Here is a 16,537-nt window from a genome sequence, read left to right on the forward strand (position 1 = left end):
CATAAGATTTTTTTATATATATAATTTAAGATTATTGTATTTCCTTATAAAAAGAATACTTCAACAGATTCTTCATGCTATGAAGCAGAGGAATGTTGGCTTTTTAAACAGAAACAGATTTAAAAAAAAAAAAAGATACAGGATTCTTTCAGTTCTTTACTAGCCCTAGAAAAACTTTCCAGAATACTTCACACTGTTCTGCAGCCAATACTGTGCATTCTGTATCTGGTCCTGTGTTCCTGTAATGGTAATGGTCTGATCTTTGAGTCCTTCTAAAGGCTCATCATCAATTTTGATCGAATCTCCTGACTTATGACACATTTGCTTAATCCGCTGATCACCTTTGCCAATAATAGATCCAGTCAAATATTTTTTAAATTTTATTCATTTATTTATATGCAGTGCTGAGACTCGAACCCAGTGCCTCACACATGCTAGGCGAGCCACAATCCCAGGCCCCCAGCCAAATCTTTGGGAATAGTTACTTGTGTTGTAATAATAGGTCCATCAAGATCCCATATGAGATACAACTCCTTCATAAGAATAATCTTATCCAGAGTCACTCTGTGGTTCATAAGCCACCTGCCATTCTGATGGGCTCCATGTATTTATTGCAGAGTTCCAAGTTTCATTAGCAGTGAAACCAACTATGCCACCATAGCAGTCTCCAGGTCTTCCTCTTTTGTTGTAGGCCATTAGGCCTCCCCCTCTAGGGCCAGAGACATAGCTCAGTGGTATGGGGGCTTGCCTACCATGTGTATAGGCCCTGGGTCCAATTCCCAGTACTATAAAAAAAAAATCTTTAATTTAGATCTCCTCCTCTAGGTGGTGGTGGTAGAAGAAGAGGAAGAGGATTTTGAGTTCTGCTAGACCCCAGCCACCTTGACCAGGAGGAAGGGGTGGTCCTTGATGAGGGCTCATATTATCATTATCTCTTCTAGAGAGAGGCATGGGATTCCTACCAGGTGGAATTCTGTCAAAACCACGTCTTCTCTGCCTGGGAAATCCCACTGGATGTCCACGGTAGTCACCAAAAATCATTGTAAAATCACCGTAATTATGTTTCACCATAAAAATTGGGATAAGGCTGTGCATGTCCTTTGATGGGAGATTCATATATAAGATCAAGGGTTATCTTTATGCACTCTACCACCCTATCAAGCTTTCCTCCAATAAGAATGACTCTATCAGTGGAATGAGGGTAGCATTCCTGGAAATTGTTATCTGAGTATTCTCTCAAAGTTCTTGGACCCCATTGGTTCGTCCTGCCAGACTCTGCTGAATCAACGGTTTCAACTCGCAAAGTCACTTCCTTTACAGTATTGGTAATTTAAGCATTCCACTGCATAAGATTAGAGGGGGAGCTGGCTGGTTGCAGTGGGTGATGGCAACTGTAGGCCCTCTTCCAAGGTAGAGATGATTTTCTTCAGAATTTCTCCAATTGTTTCAGTATCAACACTGATATTCCATATGTGCTCAGGGCCACTGCTATCTGAAACTGAAACTCTCTGGCATTGTGTCTGTCCAGAGAACCTTAAAATTCTTGCCTCCTTTTCCAATTGCTGCCCCAGCATTCTTGCTCTGAAGCAGAATTTGTAATTCAACCATCTCATCAGTGTTTTGAGATTTTTCAAAGCTTGTTTTTCTTCTATATCTTCTGCAGAGCACTTACCAAATTCACCATACTTTTCAGTGTTGGGGAAGGTTTCCTCTGGCTATTCAGTTTCCATTTTCTTGTATGGAATGGACACACTAATCAGTTATTATTATATATCCTTGTGCAGCAGAACTATAGTTTTCTGGGCAGGACTAATAACCAACACACTACAGTGGCTTCATGATCCCCTCAAAGTCTCTAAGACCACAATGCAATTACAGATATATACTAAGGGGGAAAAAATTCCATCCTGTAAGATTATAATGAAGCTGGAAAGTTCCTATTGCACAGTGATGTCATAGCTGTCGTAATGTCCTAGAGCAACATTACTCACATGTTTGTTGGGATGCTGGTGTGAACAAGCCTACTGTGCAGTCAAATGAAAGTATAACACTGAATGAAATACAGTACCTAATACTTAATAATGATAACACACGGCTATGTTACTGCTTTGTGTATTTAATATCCTATACTTTTTATCTTTGTTTTATAATGCATACCTACTTATAAAAAAGTTAACTGTAAAACAGTCTCAGGCAGGACCTTTAGGAGCTGTTCCTGAAGAATGCATTGTTATCAAAGGAGATGACAGCTCCATATATATTATCGCTCCTTAAAGCCTTCCAGCAGGACAAAATGTATAAGAGAAAGTCAGTATTACTGATCATTCTGACCCTGTGTAGGCCTCACCTATTTTGTGTGTTTGTCTTAGTTTTTAATCAAAAAGTTTAAAAGGAAAAATTAATAGAAAACACCTATATAATAAAGATATAAAGAAAGAAAATATGTTATACAGTTGTATAATGGGCTTGTCTTTTAATCTAAGTGATTGCAAAAGAGTCAAAAATTTTAAGAGTCTATAGGGTAAAAATGTTACAATAAGCTAAGGTAATTTATTACTGAAGAAAGAAAAATATTTTTAAATAAATACATTGTAGCAAAGTGTATAGTGTTTATAAATTCTACTACAGTAGTGATCCTCATGTCCTAGATCTTCATGTTCACTTGCCACTCATTCACTGGTTCACCCAGAGCAACTTCCAGTCCCACAAGCTCCATTCATGGTTTTTGCCCTATACAGGAGTATCATTTTATCATTTTAAAAAATCTTTTTATGTCATTTTTACTATTATTCCTTCCTTCCTTCCTTCCTTTCTCTCTCTCTCTCTCTCTCTCTCTCTCTCTCTTGTACCACAGATTGAACCAGGGCTTCTTAACCACTGAGTCACATTCTCAGTCCTTTTTAGTTTTCTTTTGAGACAGTCTCACTAAATTGCTGAGGGCCTCCTCTAAGTTGCTGAGGCTGGCTTTGAACTTGCCATCTTCCTGTCTTAGCCTCCTGAGACTCTGGAATTATAGGCGTGAGCTACCATGGCTGGCCCCTTCTCTACATTTAGAAATATAGATACTTACCATTATATTACAGTTGCCCACAGTATTTAATATAGTAACACGTTATACAAGTGTGCAGCTTGAGAGCAATAAGCTATTATATATTTATACACCATGTAGTCTAGGTGTATAGTAAGTTTTCCCATTTAGGATTGTGAAATACACTCTATGATATTTGCATAGTGGAATATTATTTTGTTCAGAAGAGCCCATTTGGATCACACCTGAGTTTATACTAAGAGGTGACTTAGGGTAGGCCTCTAGGTAACTTCAGAATATTTATATAAATAACTATCTGGCAACTAGATAGATCGAATAGAGGGTTGGAAATTTCACCTTACTCACCAACCTCTGGGAAGGAATGGGGGTGGTTTAGAGATTAAACTCTATAAAAACTTGAATAATAAGATTTGATGATGTTTTGGAGCAGGGATTGTGGCTCAGCGGTAGAGCACTTGCTTAGCATGTATGAGGCACTGGTTTTCATCCTCAGCACCACATAAATATAAATAAATAAAATAAAGGTAAAGGTACAACTAAAAAAAAAAAAAAAAAAGTTCCTGAACATGTGGAGGTGGTCCTGGGAGGGTGATGTGGGTGATGTGCCCAGAGAAGGTTCAGAAGCTCTGCTCCCATCTCCTCCTGGAACCTTGCCCTATGTGTCTCTTCCATCTGGTGGTTCAAAATCAATCAGTAAATATTTGTAGAGAGTTTTCCTGAGTTATATGAGATGGTCTAGCAAATTGCTAAACACAAAAAGTGGGTTTTGGGGCCTCCTGTTTCATAATTTTTGGATTAGAAGTATCAGAGTCACAGAGTAGTGATTGGCATCTGAAGTAGGGAAAGGTTTGTCGGATCTGATGCCAACTCTGGGTAGATGGTGTAAGAATTGAGTTAAATTATAGGATATCCAGATGTTTTTGTACAGTTAGATAGTTAGAGAATTTCTTGGTGTGAGAAATCCTATATATTGGGTGTCACAAGTGTTGTACGAGAGTGTGGAGAAACAGTGCTTTTCCCAGAGTTAATGTTTTGCTTTTTTCCCCTTTCATTTGGCTTTAGGCATTTATCTACATGGCTATAGATTAGAGTTTCTATTTTCAATTTATTTCTATTTAGTTCATTAACTTTTCTGTGATTACTGATGCTTTGATGTCTCTTCCTATCTGATTTTATAATATCCACTTACCATGCATCCTTGCTATTTCTTCATCTTCAAAATCATCATCTCTTTCTCTCAAATGTTGGCTCCACGTGTCATCTCTAGTTGTTTGGAAGTTATATATCTTAATCCTTTTCTTTAGTGGTTTCTTTTAGATTCAAACTGCATATTTAATTTATATTTCTTTATTGACATCTAAGGTTAATCAGCATCTGTATCCTTCTCCTGACAAGATAAAAACCTTGGAGTGCTTTTATTTCCTTCCCCACCTCAATAATCTCCAGGTGACTATCCTGACTGCTTTTTATCTTTGCAAACTCCCTTAATTTCTCTTGTTTTCTCATGCTAATATGGTTTTATTCTCCCTTCCAACCTCTCATCACTTATTTTGCAAGTGTCAGTTTTAATTCTTGCAGAATAAGTTAACACTCAGCTTACAACTTTAGGTGAGTAATGTTGTCTCTCAATAATGGAGTTGTGTCCTATCTTCTGTCTTGCTCTTACCCACAGGGATAGGACTCTTACATTTCTGTCTTCCTCTTATTTCCCAGGAAGATTGTCATTTAAACTCTGAGGAAATTGTCCAACACCTGCCAGAAGAGGATAGCTTATTTTTGCTCATCATGACTGGTGCTTACCTCAGACAATGTTCTGTAGCTAATATTTATATACACACTTGTCTATTTCCACATGGGCACTTATGAGCACCTGTTGTGCTGACACTACTGGTTGCCTCTTTCACATTCCTAAGTTTCCATGGTGCCAGGGGACTATGTAAGCATGGTGGCTGCTTCCATCATCTCATCTTGTACCTCGCTATGCTCTGAAACCACTACATATCGTGATTTAGGTGTGAAAGATTCTTTCTTCCTTTAATCATACAAGGCAAGGTTCTTCAACTAAAAAAAAAAATTCATTTGTAATAAAAGTTTGAGAGTTAAATAAAACTTGAACAAACTCATAAAACAGAGACTTCATGGTAGAAATTAAAGTGTATTGAGCAATTTTATTCCCCTAAAAAGGGGTTATATAAAGTAAATATTTTAATTCTCACAACTCTATGAGAGATGTAATATTATTTTTGCCCTCATTTGTGGGTGAAGCAATAAACTTTGAGAGGCATTGTAGCATGCCCAGGTTTACAGAGGTTAAGTGGTAAAACCAGGATTTGAATGTAGGTGTGCCTGACTCCAGAGCCTGTTATTCTAACCACTGTCTGACACAAATTCTAGTCATTGGCTAGTGCAGTTTGTAGGGTTGTCAGTTTTATTAGTTTTCCCCCCTATCAACTTTGAAACTTATCTCTAAAACTCACATTTATTCTGAACAATTTCTCATTAAAGTGTGCTTTGTCTATTATTTGTTCAACCTCCTCCTGGGCCGTTAGAATTTCAGACCTTGTCCCTGTAACCTGCTTTGAGTGGAGTGATCCAAATACAAGCAGGTGAGAAGTTTGAGGACTTTTATAGAATCTACATCCTTTAGCTATTTTGAACCTTCCTGTTTGAACTTACAGGCTCTTGACAAAGTCCAAGCCTTTTCATAAAAGGCAAGTACTTGTGAAATCCGTATAAAAGGAGATTAGGAAAGAGGTGGGGTGATGCAAAAACTGCTCATTTTAAGGAAGATATACGTATAAGTGGAGTTTGCCTCACATGGCCATTATTTCAAGTGGGGCTATTTGGGTGAATATTGAGTGAAACTTGATACAGGGAACTTTGACAAGGAACAGAAGAAAATAACATATTTATTATGTTACATATCCTAAGAGGCAGAATAGGTGTGGAGAAGGGCCCAATAACAATTTTAACACTGCCTATAAAAAGGAAATTGAATGATTACACTGAGACCCAGACAAACAAGAAAAGACAGCAATTGCTTCAGGAAGGACTTGAGTGGGACATCAGGAGGATCTTTCTGAAAAGTTCAAGTTATTTGATGCTGGACTTCCTTTTCAGAAATTAGTGGAATCTTCTCTAGATATATTTAAGGAGAGAACAGGCTGCTCTCCTTCCAGATGCGTGAACCAAGTTTATTCTTTCATTCAACATAAATTTCAGAAGTGCCTGTGAAGTGCTAGCCACTATCTGTGTACTAGAGATAGAGCTGTGGAGAAAGAAACTAACTTGTTTTCTTGGAGCTTTGGTGATAGTGGGAGAGATATAATGAACAAGTGGCAGGTATTTTCAGATAAACATGCTATGATACAAGATGATTAACAGGGACGCACTAAAGGATTATCATGGATGTGGCCCAAGAAGTAATTTGGAAGAGGTGATACATGAGGAGAGACCTGAAAGACAGGAAGGAGCCACCTGGTGTTGATTTAAGGAAGAGCATCCCAAGTGAGAGGCACAGCAAATGCATACCTCTAAGGGTAAGAAGGTTCCTAGCTAGGTAGGAAGAGTTAGGCAGGTTCACAGAGCTGAAGGATCTGCATGGCTGAAGCATAGTTAACAAAATTGACAGCAGTCAGAGAGACAAGAGGAATGAAGTTGATCAGGAAAGAGTCTTCAAGATGATTGGATTTTACTCCAAGTGTTTGAAAGCCATAGGAGGTCTTTAAGTTGTTACGTTTTAGAAACATGTCTTCTGGTTGCAGTGTGAAGAAGGGGTTACAAGGCAATAGAAGCAGGGAAGACCATGTAGGAAACTCCAGATGAAGCTGTCTAGGTGAGGGAGGATGATGGTTTGGCCAAGGGTAGAAGCAGTGGACATACAGAGAAGTGGACAAATCAGAACATTTTTTTTCAGTGCTTTGGATCCATCACTTCCAAAGGAAATTATATTTCTCTTATATTATTGTTGGAATTATATTTTGCCGCATTCTGGCTGGGCACAAATAACTGAGTCACCACAAAGCCTTGTAGGTTCAAACAGCAATTCTTTATTCCCGAATTCTCACCGGCACTCTACACACACTTCCCAGAAATACACTCCCTCCACACTTGATAGGGTCAATCTTTTGAAATACACCTCTTCCAGTATATGTAAATATAAATATACTGATATTTCACTGACGTTTTAATTTGCATTTCCTTAGTGGCTAATGTTGAGCGTCTCTTGTGTACTTATCTGCTAACCATATATCTTATCTGGTGAGTTGTCTATTTGAATTTTTCCCCTGTATTTTTTTTTAATTTTTTAATATTTATTTTTTAGTATTTTTGGCGGACACAACATCTTTGTTTGTTTGTGGTGCTGAAGATCGAACCCGGGCCGCACACATGCCAGGCAAGCACGCTACCGCTTGAGCCACATCCCCAGCCCCTCCCCTATATTTTTAATTGGGTCTTTTTGTTTCTTACCCCTGAATTTTGAGAGTTCTATACAGAGTCCATATGTAAGTCCTTTATCAGATTTGCAGATGTATTCTCCCCTGTCTATTGCTTGTCTTTTTCCTTTTCTTAATATCTTTCAGGGATTAAAAAAATAAAATCAATTAAAACAATTTATACCTTTCAGGGAGAAGAAATTTTTAACTTTGAGGAAGTTTTCTTATATAAAACATGCATTGGCATTATATCTAACAAATGTTTTGTCCATAAGTATATTCTACATTTTCTTCTAAAAATTGTATAGCTTTTATTTAATATTCAGACTTATGATCCACTTTGAGTTTATTATTATATGAAATTTACATTAAAGTTCTTTTTTGCTTTTGGATATTCAATTTTTACAAGATGATTGAAGAAACTTTCCTTTATCCATTGAATGCAATTTGTATCTTTAAGAAAAATACACAATTTTCCATTTGACTCTGTGAAAGTTTAATTTCCTTCCTAGTTCACTCAATCTCCCTGCTTGTCAAGAATGAATACTAGGGCTATGGTTGTAACTCAGTGGTAGAGTGCTTGCCTAGCATGTGTGAGGCACTAGGTTGATCCTCAGCACCACATAAAAATAAATAAAATAAAGGTATTGGAGAATGTATGTATGTATGTATGTGTATGTATGTTTGTGTGTGTGTGTGTATATATATATATATATATATATATAAATTAAATACTAGCCTTGAACAATGGCACAATGGCAACTGCCTATAATTCCAGTGACTTTGTAGATGAAGCCAGGAAGACCGCAAATTCAAGGTTGGGTTCAGCAACTTATTGAGACCCTTCTCAAAAACAAAACAAAAGGACTGGGAATATAGCTCAATGGTAGAATACTCCTGGGTTCCATTCCCAATTCCAGAAAAAAAAAAAAAAGTTTAGAACTCCCAATATAGTTGGAATCTCTTTTGATCTAGAAGTTGGATGTTTTTATCTTAATCTTTTGTCATTCTTTTGTGGTTTCAACATTTCCCTCTTTTCACCTTCTATTTCTCCTGTTGTGTTAATTCAATCTGGTGCTTCTGATAGTTTAGTCTTTATTTCTTAATTTCTTTTTAATTCTCCCATGATTTCTGTCACTCCATTTCTGAGGTGTTCTTTTCTGATTTCTACCATTCTTTATTGGGGGGTGGGGTTCTAGAGAATTGAATGTAGGGATACTGAGCTACATCCCAGTCCTTTCTACTTTTTGAGGCAGAATCTCACTAAATTGCCAAGGCTATACTTGAACTTGTGATCCTCCTACCTCAACCTTCTAAATTGCTGAGATCAGTGTGCCACCATACCTAGTTTCTGCTATTTTTTATTGTCTTGTATCATTTGAGAAAAATTTTTAAGCTTGTTTCAAGCAAAGTGCAACAGTTTTGACGTGTTTCTGGTAGGCTTATCATTGTCCATAGAAACGATATTCTGCTTCTTATGCTTCTTTTCCATAAAAAAAAAAAATTTATAGGATTTGACCTTGATACTTTTCTGGCATTTATGCTATTTTCAGATATAAGTATCATGTTTAAAAACAGCATGGCTTGCTTTATTCAACTTCCAAATGTGGCTTCCCCCACTTTATGTGGACCTTTTCTTTTTTTTGTTTCTATGATCCAATCTACTTCTAGAATTTTCTCGTGTGTGTGTGTGTGTGTGTGTGTGTGAGAGAGAGAGAGAGAGAGAGAGAGAGAGAGAGAGAGAGAGAGAGAGAGAGAGAGAGAGAGAGAAAACATGTTCTGAAATGAGGCCTCAGTTGGTCATTTTCAGTAACTTTTAGGGGCCAGATTGCTCTAGGTAGATATTATTGTGGGCCCCATACACTGACACCTTAGTAGGAGTAAGCCAAACTCCCCCAGTTTTTCTCCAATTGACCCATCTCACTTTCCTGTGGGTATATAGTGGTTTTCAGTTGGGGGTCTGTCAGGTGTCCTGTGATCTCTACTTTTCCCCATTCAGGTGCTGAAATTGTGCAGAACTTGTGCTTATTAATTTGCTTTCATCTCCTGGTAAATGGGGCTTATAGGGATACAATGTAACCTGGTCTTACAAAATGTGGTCCATGGGTTTGGCTTTGCTATACAGTTGCTCTTCCAGTTTTACAGAAGATTTGGAGGGACTAAAACTTAGTCAGACTCTCCCAGGGTTACCTATTAATTTCCAAGTTTCTAATTCTGCTAATATTCAATGAAATTGACCAGATGCATTGAAATAGGTTGGAAATGATAATTAGAGGTCATATACTATACTAACTAATATTAATTAATACTATTAATCTATTGTATACTACATTCTATATTTAAGTTTTTATATTTGTTCCACATCTAGGACAATAGGGAAAATGGATCAAATAACTGTGCCATTTTCACTGCCATCCATCTAACAGCTGTATTTGATATGTGGGGAAAAAATGCAAAAATGATGCATTCCAATTGTTTAACAAAACCCAGATGTGTAAAATAAAAATGAAATACTCTCCTCTCCTTAGTTCCAATTATTAGAGGACTATACTGTCACGAGTTAGATCTTCCCTAGTTCCAATTACTAGAGGAATATAATGTCAGAGTTAGGTCTGTATCTCTTCTTTTTCAACAGCTAAATATGATCAAAGAATGAGACTCCAACAAGAGGCTGGAATGGGGCAGGGCAACCAGGGAGACTCAGTGGGAGGCTCTGAGCTCTGCTGCACTATAGCAAATCACACTGAACAAGGCTCTTTCCTCTTTGGGCTCAGAGACAAATACTATTTGCCCAGAAAATTGTTTCAAAATGTATTTAAATTTAATTTCAGCAGGTAAAGAAGATACACAGTCATGCACTTGCCAGCAGTACTCAGAAAGCCCAGCTCATTTTTGTCCCTACACCCTGTCCCTTCACATCTGTGCATTGTCTGCTTGGGCCCTGGAAGCCTGGGAATGCATACCCTGGGACTAGGCAATTTTACAGGCTGTGTTTCTGCTAGTGTGACCTAGGGAGTAGTTAGATTGGGGATGCCTGGGCTCCACACCAGGTGAACTTAGACTCTCCCATGGTCACCCAGGAAGCAGCACTTTCATCTGCTCCCACTTTAATATGTGTTTTGTTTTCCATCAACTTACTGCCAAGGTAAGTTCCAAGATATCATGCTGACAGAGAGAGGGGTAGGAAGGAGAAGGAGGGATGGGTCAAGATGTTTATGTTCTGCACCTGCCTTGATTCTGGGGAGGAAGAACAATCTCTTATTGGAGGCAAGGTCAAGCAGCTGTCCTGAAAGCAGGGCATTAAGACCCAAAAAGAACATGTGCCAAGAGGGTCAGATCACCAAGACCAGGAGGGAAGTTGTAGAGACCAAGGCATCAGAAACAGTGATAAGGCCATCCCTACTACTATTATGAACTAGCACTTGTTGACTACTATGTGCCAACCAGGCACAGAATCTCATTTGAGTCTTATATCAGCCTCCAAAGGCCAGAGTGCTTCTCTCCTAGTGGATTCAGAAGGATCAGGAAATGTTTTATTGCCCCAGGTGAATGAGTTAGGATTCAAACCCAGGTATGAATTATGCTGAAGACAGATAGATCCCAGGTTCCCTTGCTGGGATGCTTGACACAGAGAAGGGAGCCAGTAGGTCCTTATCTAGAGAACATGGATTTGTGGGCTTACAGTCTTTGCACAAATGGACTGTAGGAAACACTGAACAAATTCCATTTATCCTAAAGGAGACAAATGAGCTTACTTGATAAATTGTGCACCTATTCCCTAGAGAATCACTGGCACAGAGTCAATTCTCAAAATGTTTCTTATTTAATTGAGAAATGGAAGCTATGTTTAGTTTTGCAGCAACTGAGTCCCCTTAAAAAAACTTTTCCCCTTCCATTTATTTTAAAAATGATACTCCAATGATCTTCCTGATTTTTTAAGAGATGACTGAATCACTCCCTAATTTTATAACCAGAAATTCTCGGGGTAATTGAGAATCTGTATCTTTGAAAAATTTCCCTTTTGATTCTCTTGGTCAATCAGGTTTAGGACTATCTGATCAAATCATCCCACAATGAATTACTGGGAGTGGAGGAAAATTTTCCTAATTGAAATGGATCAGATGAGAGGGGTAGCCCCATGTGGCAGAAAGCTTTCTTCCTTAATCTCTCCTTCCCACTATTCCTGTTACCCACCTTCCCCCAATCCCTTCTCATTCTTTCTGAAGTTTTTCCTACTCTAACTAGCTGGGCAATGGCACTTGGAACAGCAGCACTGAGTGGTGGAGAAACTCCCCAACACCATGGAAAATCTCAGGCTTTAGTCTTGATAGATGCTGGGGCTGTGGGAACCAGTGCTCTGTAGGGGGCAGCACCTCCTTGGTTTTTCCCCTGGTGCTGGCATGATTTCAGTAGACATCAGCTGGAAAAGTGTGCCAGAAACCAAATACCTCCATGTTGTGAAATTAGAGCAAACTGGAACAGACTGAGTGTAGAGGCAGACCAAGCTTTGTGCTGAAGTTAATGAGGGAGCCCAAGGCACAGTGTGACTTTACAAACATGTCTTTCTGGGATGGCACCCACTGTCAGATGTGTCTTTTTTTTTTTTTTTTTAATATGATACACATGAGTCAGAGAGTAAATAATAGAGCAGGAAGGATTCTTGTCTGATGATATTTCTACCCTAAGATACATAAGTTTGTGTTGGTGGAGCAGGGTTGAGTAATTCCATTGTTATTCTAATTGCGGACCTTTTCATTGATTCCCACCTGGCAAAGTCTTCCTTGCTGTACTGTCAGCCTGTCTCTCCCTCTTTGCCCCTCTCCCTTTGCATAATGCGTATATAGATATTCTATTTGTACCAAGACACATCCCTTTTAGTGGCATGTTTGGCAATCCAGCTAAATTAATACAGCTAGAAAGAAGATGTACTAAAGTGTACATAAACCTACCAATCTATCTCATTGCTTTCCTTTCTTTTTGTTTCTGATTGGCACATAATATTGTATATATTTATGGGCACAATGGGAAGTTTCAACTGATATATGTACTGTAGATTGATCACATCAGGATAATTAGCATAACCATCACATTAAATTTTATCATTTTTATGTCAAGTACATTGACAGTCCTCTCTTCTAGCAATTTTGAGATAAACAATATGGTCTTTGTAACTATATTCTTCCTACTGAGCCACAGAACACCAGAACTTATTCCTCCTAAGCGTAACCCTATACTCCTTAACCAATCTCTCCATTATAGCAATTATATGTCCAATCCCATGGTGACTCCTGAGAGGCCAATAGGAGCCTCATGACTCCCATACTTGGATGTTGACAGATGTGATCAAAGGTTAAGGAGAAGCCAAATATGTCACTCAAAGACTGTGGGAAAAGTGCAGAGAGGCAGAACCACAGGGGAGCAGAGGACATGAGAATGAAAGTCCTGGGTGTTGAGAAGCAAACATCAAATTATGAAGATTCATACTCAGAACTTTCGCTTTGTAATTATGAGTTGGGGAGGGAAAGGGTGATCCTAACTCAAATCTAACTGCACCAATCACTGGATTCAAACACATCTGGCCACTCCTGGCCAACACTGGAGACTGGTCTCCAGGGAGCTTGCTGCATGAAACCAAGCTGCCTCCTGGAAAGGAGTGGACATAGCAAGGGAAGAGGGAGCCCAGTACCCAAACTTGGCTCAATAACAATGTCTTTGTTGTGAAAAGGGACAAGTGTGAAAAGAGCATGGTGCTTGGTGCTCCTGGTGCAGTGCCCATCTGAGCCACAGACTATGGAGAATCAGGCACGAGTTCTTGCCACAGCTGCCAACCTGCTGACCACAAAGCAATGTGGTACGAACCATCTCTTGGGATTTGCTAGTTTGGAGAACCAGCCCAACACAGGGAGAAATGATTGAAGCAAACTGAATAGCAGCCTAACCCTCCATCCACAATTAGATACAGGGAACTGAACAGGAACTGGAAGTTTTCTGTGCACTCACAAAGATGGTAAAATAATGTGAATTTCTTCAGTGGTATTAGGTGGGACCTGGACTACTAGCATATGTGTATGTCTTAGTTATGAATATGAGGGAGGGAGAGACAACCCAAACATATAAACAAACAAAAGATACTTGGAGACACTTTGCTGAAAGAGAAGCAGTAGCATTTGTGCTTGGGTTGATTCAAAGATCACACTGGCCTAAGGATCCGGAGAAAAATCAGACCACCATAAAACATCTTGTGATCACTATACAGATGTCATTCCTGAATACCTTCCTATGCCAATCCCGCAACAAGTTTCTTTCCTTTAAAAGAGCCTTAGCGAGGCATGGTGGTGCACACCTGTAATCCCAGTAACTATTTAGGCTAAGCCAGAAGCTTGCAAGTTCAAGGCCAGCTTCAGTAATTTAGCAAGACCCTGTCTCAAAATAAAAAATGAAAATGGCTGGGGAGTTATCTCAATGATAGAGAGCAGCCTCTAGGTTAAATCACCACTACCATGCGGAGGTAGAGAATAAGAGCCTAAGAACCCCAAAAGTGTCTTTCACTCCAGAGATAGTCCACATTCTCCCTTGAATATGTATTCCTTGTTTTACCCCAAGAGCATCTCTGTCTCTTGAGATAGCATATGTTCTTTCCTGAATATGCACCTGCTTTCCTAAATAAATCCCTGTGTCTCTGATGCATATTGAAATTTTTTTCTGTCAAGGTCATCATCTTACCCGATGGTCCTGAATTGAGGTCTCTTAGTCCTCCAGAACTCCCTGGACCTCTTCCAGTGACAAACCTACTTTCTAAAATATTAATAAACTTACTTTTAAGAGCTGTTTTAGGTTTACAAAAAGTTGAGTAGAAAGTACAAAATTCCAACATATCTCATCCCTCACCCGTGCACACAATGTTCTCTTTGTCCCCATTTTTTATACATAGAACCTAGTATGGGCAGCATCACTCTCCAAAAACTATGCCTACTCCAACAGTGTGATTCCCAGATAAAGCAGAGCTTTTTTTTTTTCCTGTGGATATAGAAGCAGAATGGAAGACTGAAGCAGCAGTAGAATAACAACACAGCGGAGACGACCATGTGATCAGTACCTGGCCTTCCTTATGGTTATTGTGCAAAGAGCATCACTGAGATCTCCCAGAAGTGCTTATCACATCTTTTTCAGGAATTAGTCCTGGATCAGAACTGGGAATAGGAGCAAGGCTGCAGAAAAGCATAACTGTTAAGAAGCACATTCTAGAATCTGACTTCCTAGATTCCAATCCCATCTTTACCACTTAAAAGGCCAAGTAATAATGGCTAACCTCTCAATGGTGTGTTTTCTGTGGCCAAGAAATGGAAGATAGAGTCATTTCTACCTCACATGATTGTTTTAATAATTACATGAGCTTCAAACTTGTGAAACACTTAAAATAATATTTGGTGTATACAAAATAAATACTTAATATAAAGCATGGTGCCTACCACACCAAGTTGCTATGAAAATTTTTAAACAGATATGGGTAACGCATCAACATATTCAATAATGTTGGTTATTATTACACATACACACAGGAGGAGGACTGGAAGGCTAACAAAACTATGATAAAAATTCAATATGGCTATTGCTATGATTTAAATGTGGGTATTATTTCCTAAATGGGCCACATGTTAAAGACTTGGTTACTTACATGAGTGGCACTTAGGGAGATATGACAGACCTTTAAGAAGATAGGATCCAGTGAGAGGTTTAATTCATTGGGGCCAAACTCCTGAAGGGGATTGTGGGATCTCACCTACTTTTCTGTTTCTGGGTTTATAATGTGAGTGGTTTGCTCCACCACTCATTACTAACAATATCCCAACCCTCATCAGAGACCCAAGTGATAGGGACCCCTGAACTTCCACTGAAAACTCCAGAACCATGTGCTAAATAAACCTTTATAAGTTAGTTGCCTCAGGGATCTCATTATAGTGATGGCAAGCTGTGATTTCCAGTATCATAGCTTTTTCCTTCTAGGTTCTAATACAGCAGTGGAAAAGCAAAAGTAACTACAGTCATTTATGTAAATTATGGACCACCTGTATCTCAGAATTATGAAGCACTAACCTCTGTGTGCATGTACTCAGGGCTCTGAGAACCTGGAAGGAAAAAGCTATGATACTGGAAATCACAGAAACAGTCCTGTTAGCAGGCAGAGAGATCTCACACTGAAGTGTGCTATGGGGCACTCAGAGCCTCCAAGGGCTTTGTATCCCACTAAAAAACAGATTGTTCTGCAAAAAAAAAAAAAAAAAAAGACAGAAAAACATCAAAAAACAAAGAAACTTGGAACACAGGAGACCAGAGATAATGTAAGGAGAGGAAAACTATTCTCCAAACTATCATTAATATTCTTAAAGGAATAAGAGAAAATATTGCATCCATTAAAACAAACAAGAAAATATAAAAAGGAATATCCCAAAAGAATCTCTGGAAGCCAGGTGTGGTGGCACACAACTGTAATCCCAGCAACTTGGAAGGCTGGGGCAAAAGGATCACAAGTTTGAGGCCAGCCTCAGGAACTTAGGAAGGCCCTGTCGCAATAAAAAGAGGGTTGGGGGGAGCGAAAGGGCTGGGAATGCAGCTCAGTGGTTAAGCACCCCTAGATTCAATTGAGAGTACCAAAAAAAAGAATCCCTGGAAATTAAAGTATAATATCATAAATATTATGTTTATAACATGTGTTTCAAGAATGTTTAGATGATAAAAGGAAAAAATCTAGAAATTGAGAAAAGAAAAAGAAATTGGAAATGAGAGAAGATCATTTTTAAAAAATTAAGAATCAATTCTGAAGATCTGAGAGAACAAAAACAAACAAAAAAAGGAGGAGGAAATCATCAATGAAGAAATCACCAAAACACATTCTCAGACCTGAAGTACAAGCACTTCTAAATACTGATGGTTCCCAGAATAACCTTGACAATGCATGGAAATGGATCCATACCAAGGCATGTCATCATGAAATTTAGGAAAACTGGAAACACACAATCTTGAAAACATTCTGCTTCTTATGAGACTAAGAGAA

At 38.7% G+C, this 16,537-nt stretch overlaps 1 protein-coding gene and 1 pseudogene across 1 annotated transcript in view; both read right to left on the bottom strand.

Annotated features, from left to right (window-relative positions):
* LOC120885406 (uncharacterized) overlaps nucleotides 1-16,537 on the bottom strand; it is a 53,275-nt gene that overhangs the window by 33,507 nt on the left and 3,231 nt on the right. The window lies entirely within an intron of this gene.
* Nucleotides 101-1,730, bottom strand: LOC101964976 (heterogeneous nuclear ribonucleoprotein K-like; annotated as a pseudogene).

This window comes from Ictidomys tridecemlineatus, chromosome 1 (assembly GCF_052094955.1).
Source record: "Ictidomys tridecemlineatus isolate mIctTri1 chromosome 1, mIctTri1.hap1, whole genome shotgun sequence".
NCBI lineage: Eukaryota > Metazoa > Chordata > Mammalia > Rodentia > Sciuridae > Ictidomys > Ictidomys tridecemlineatus.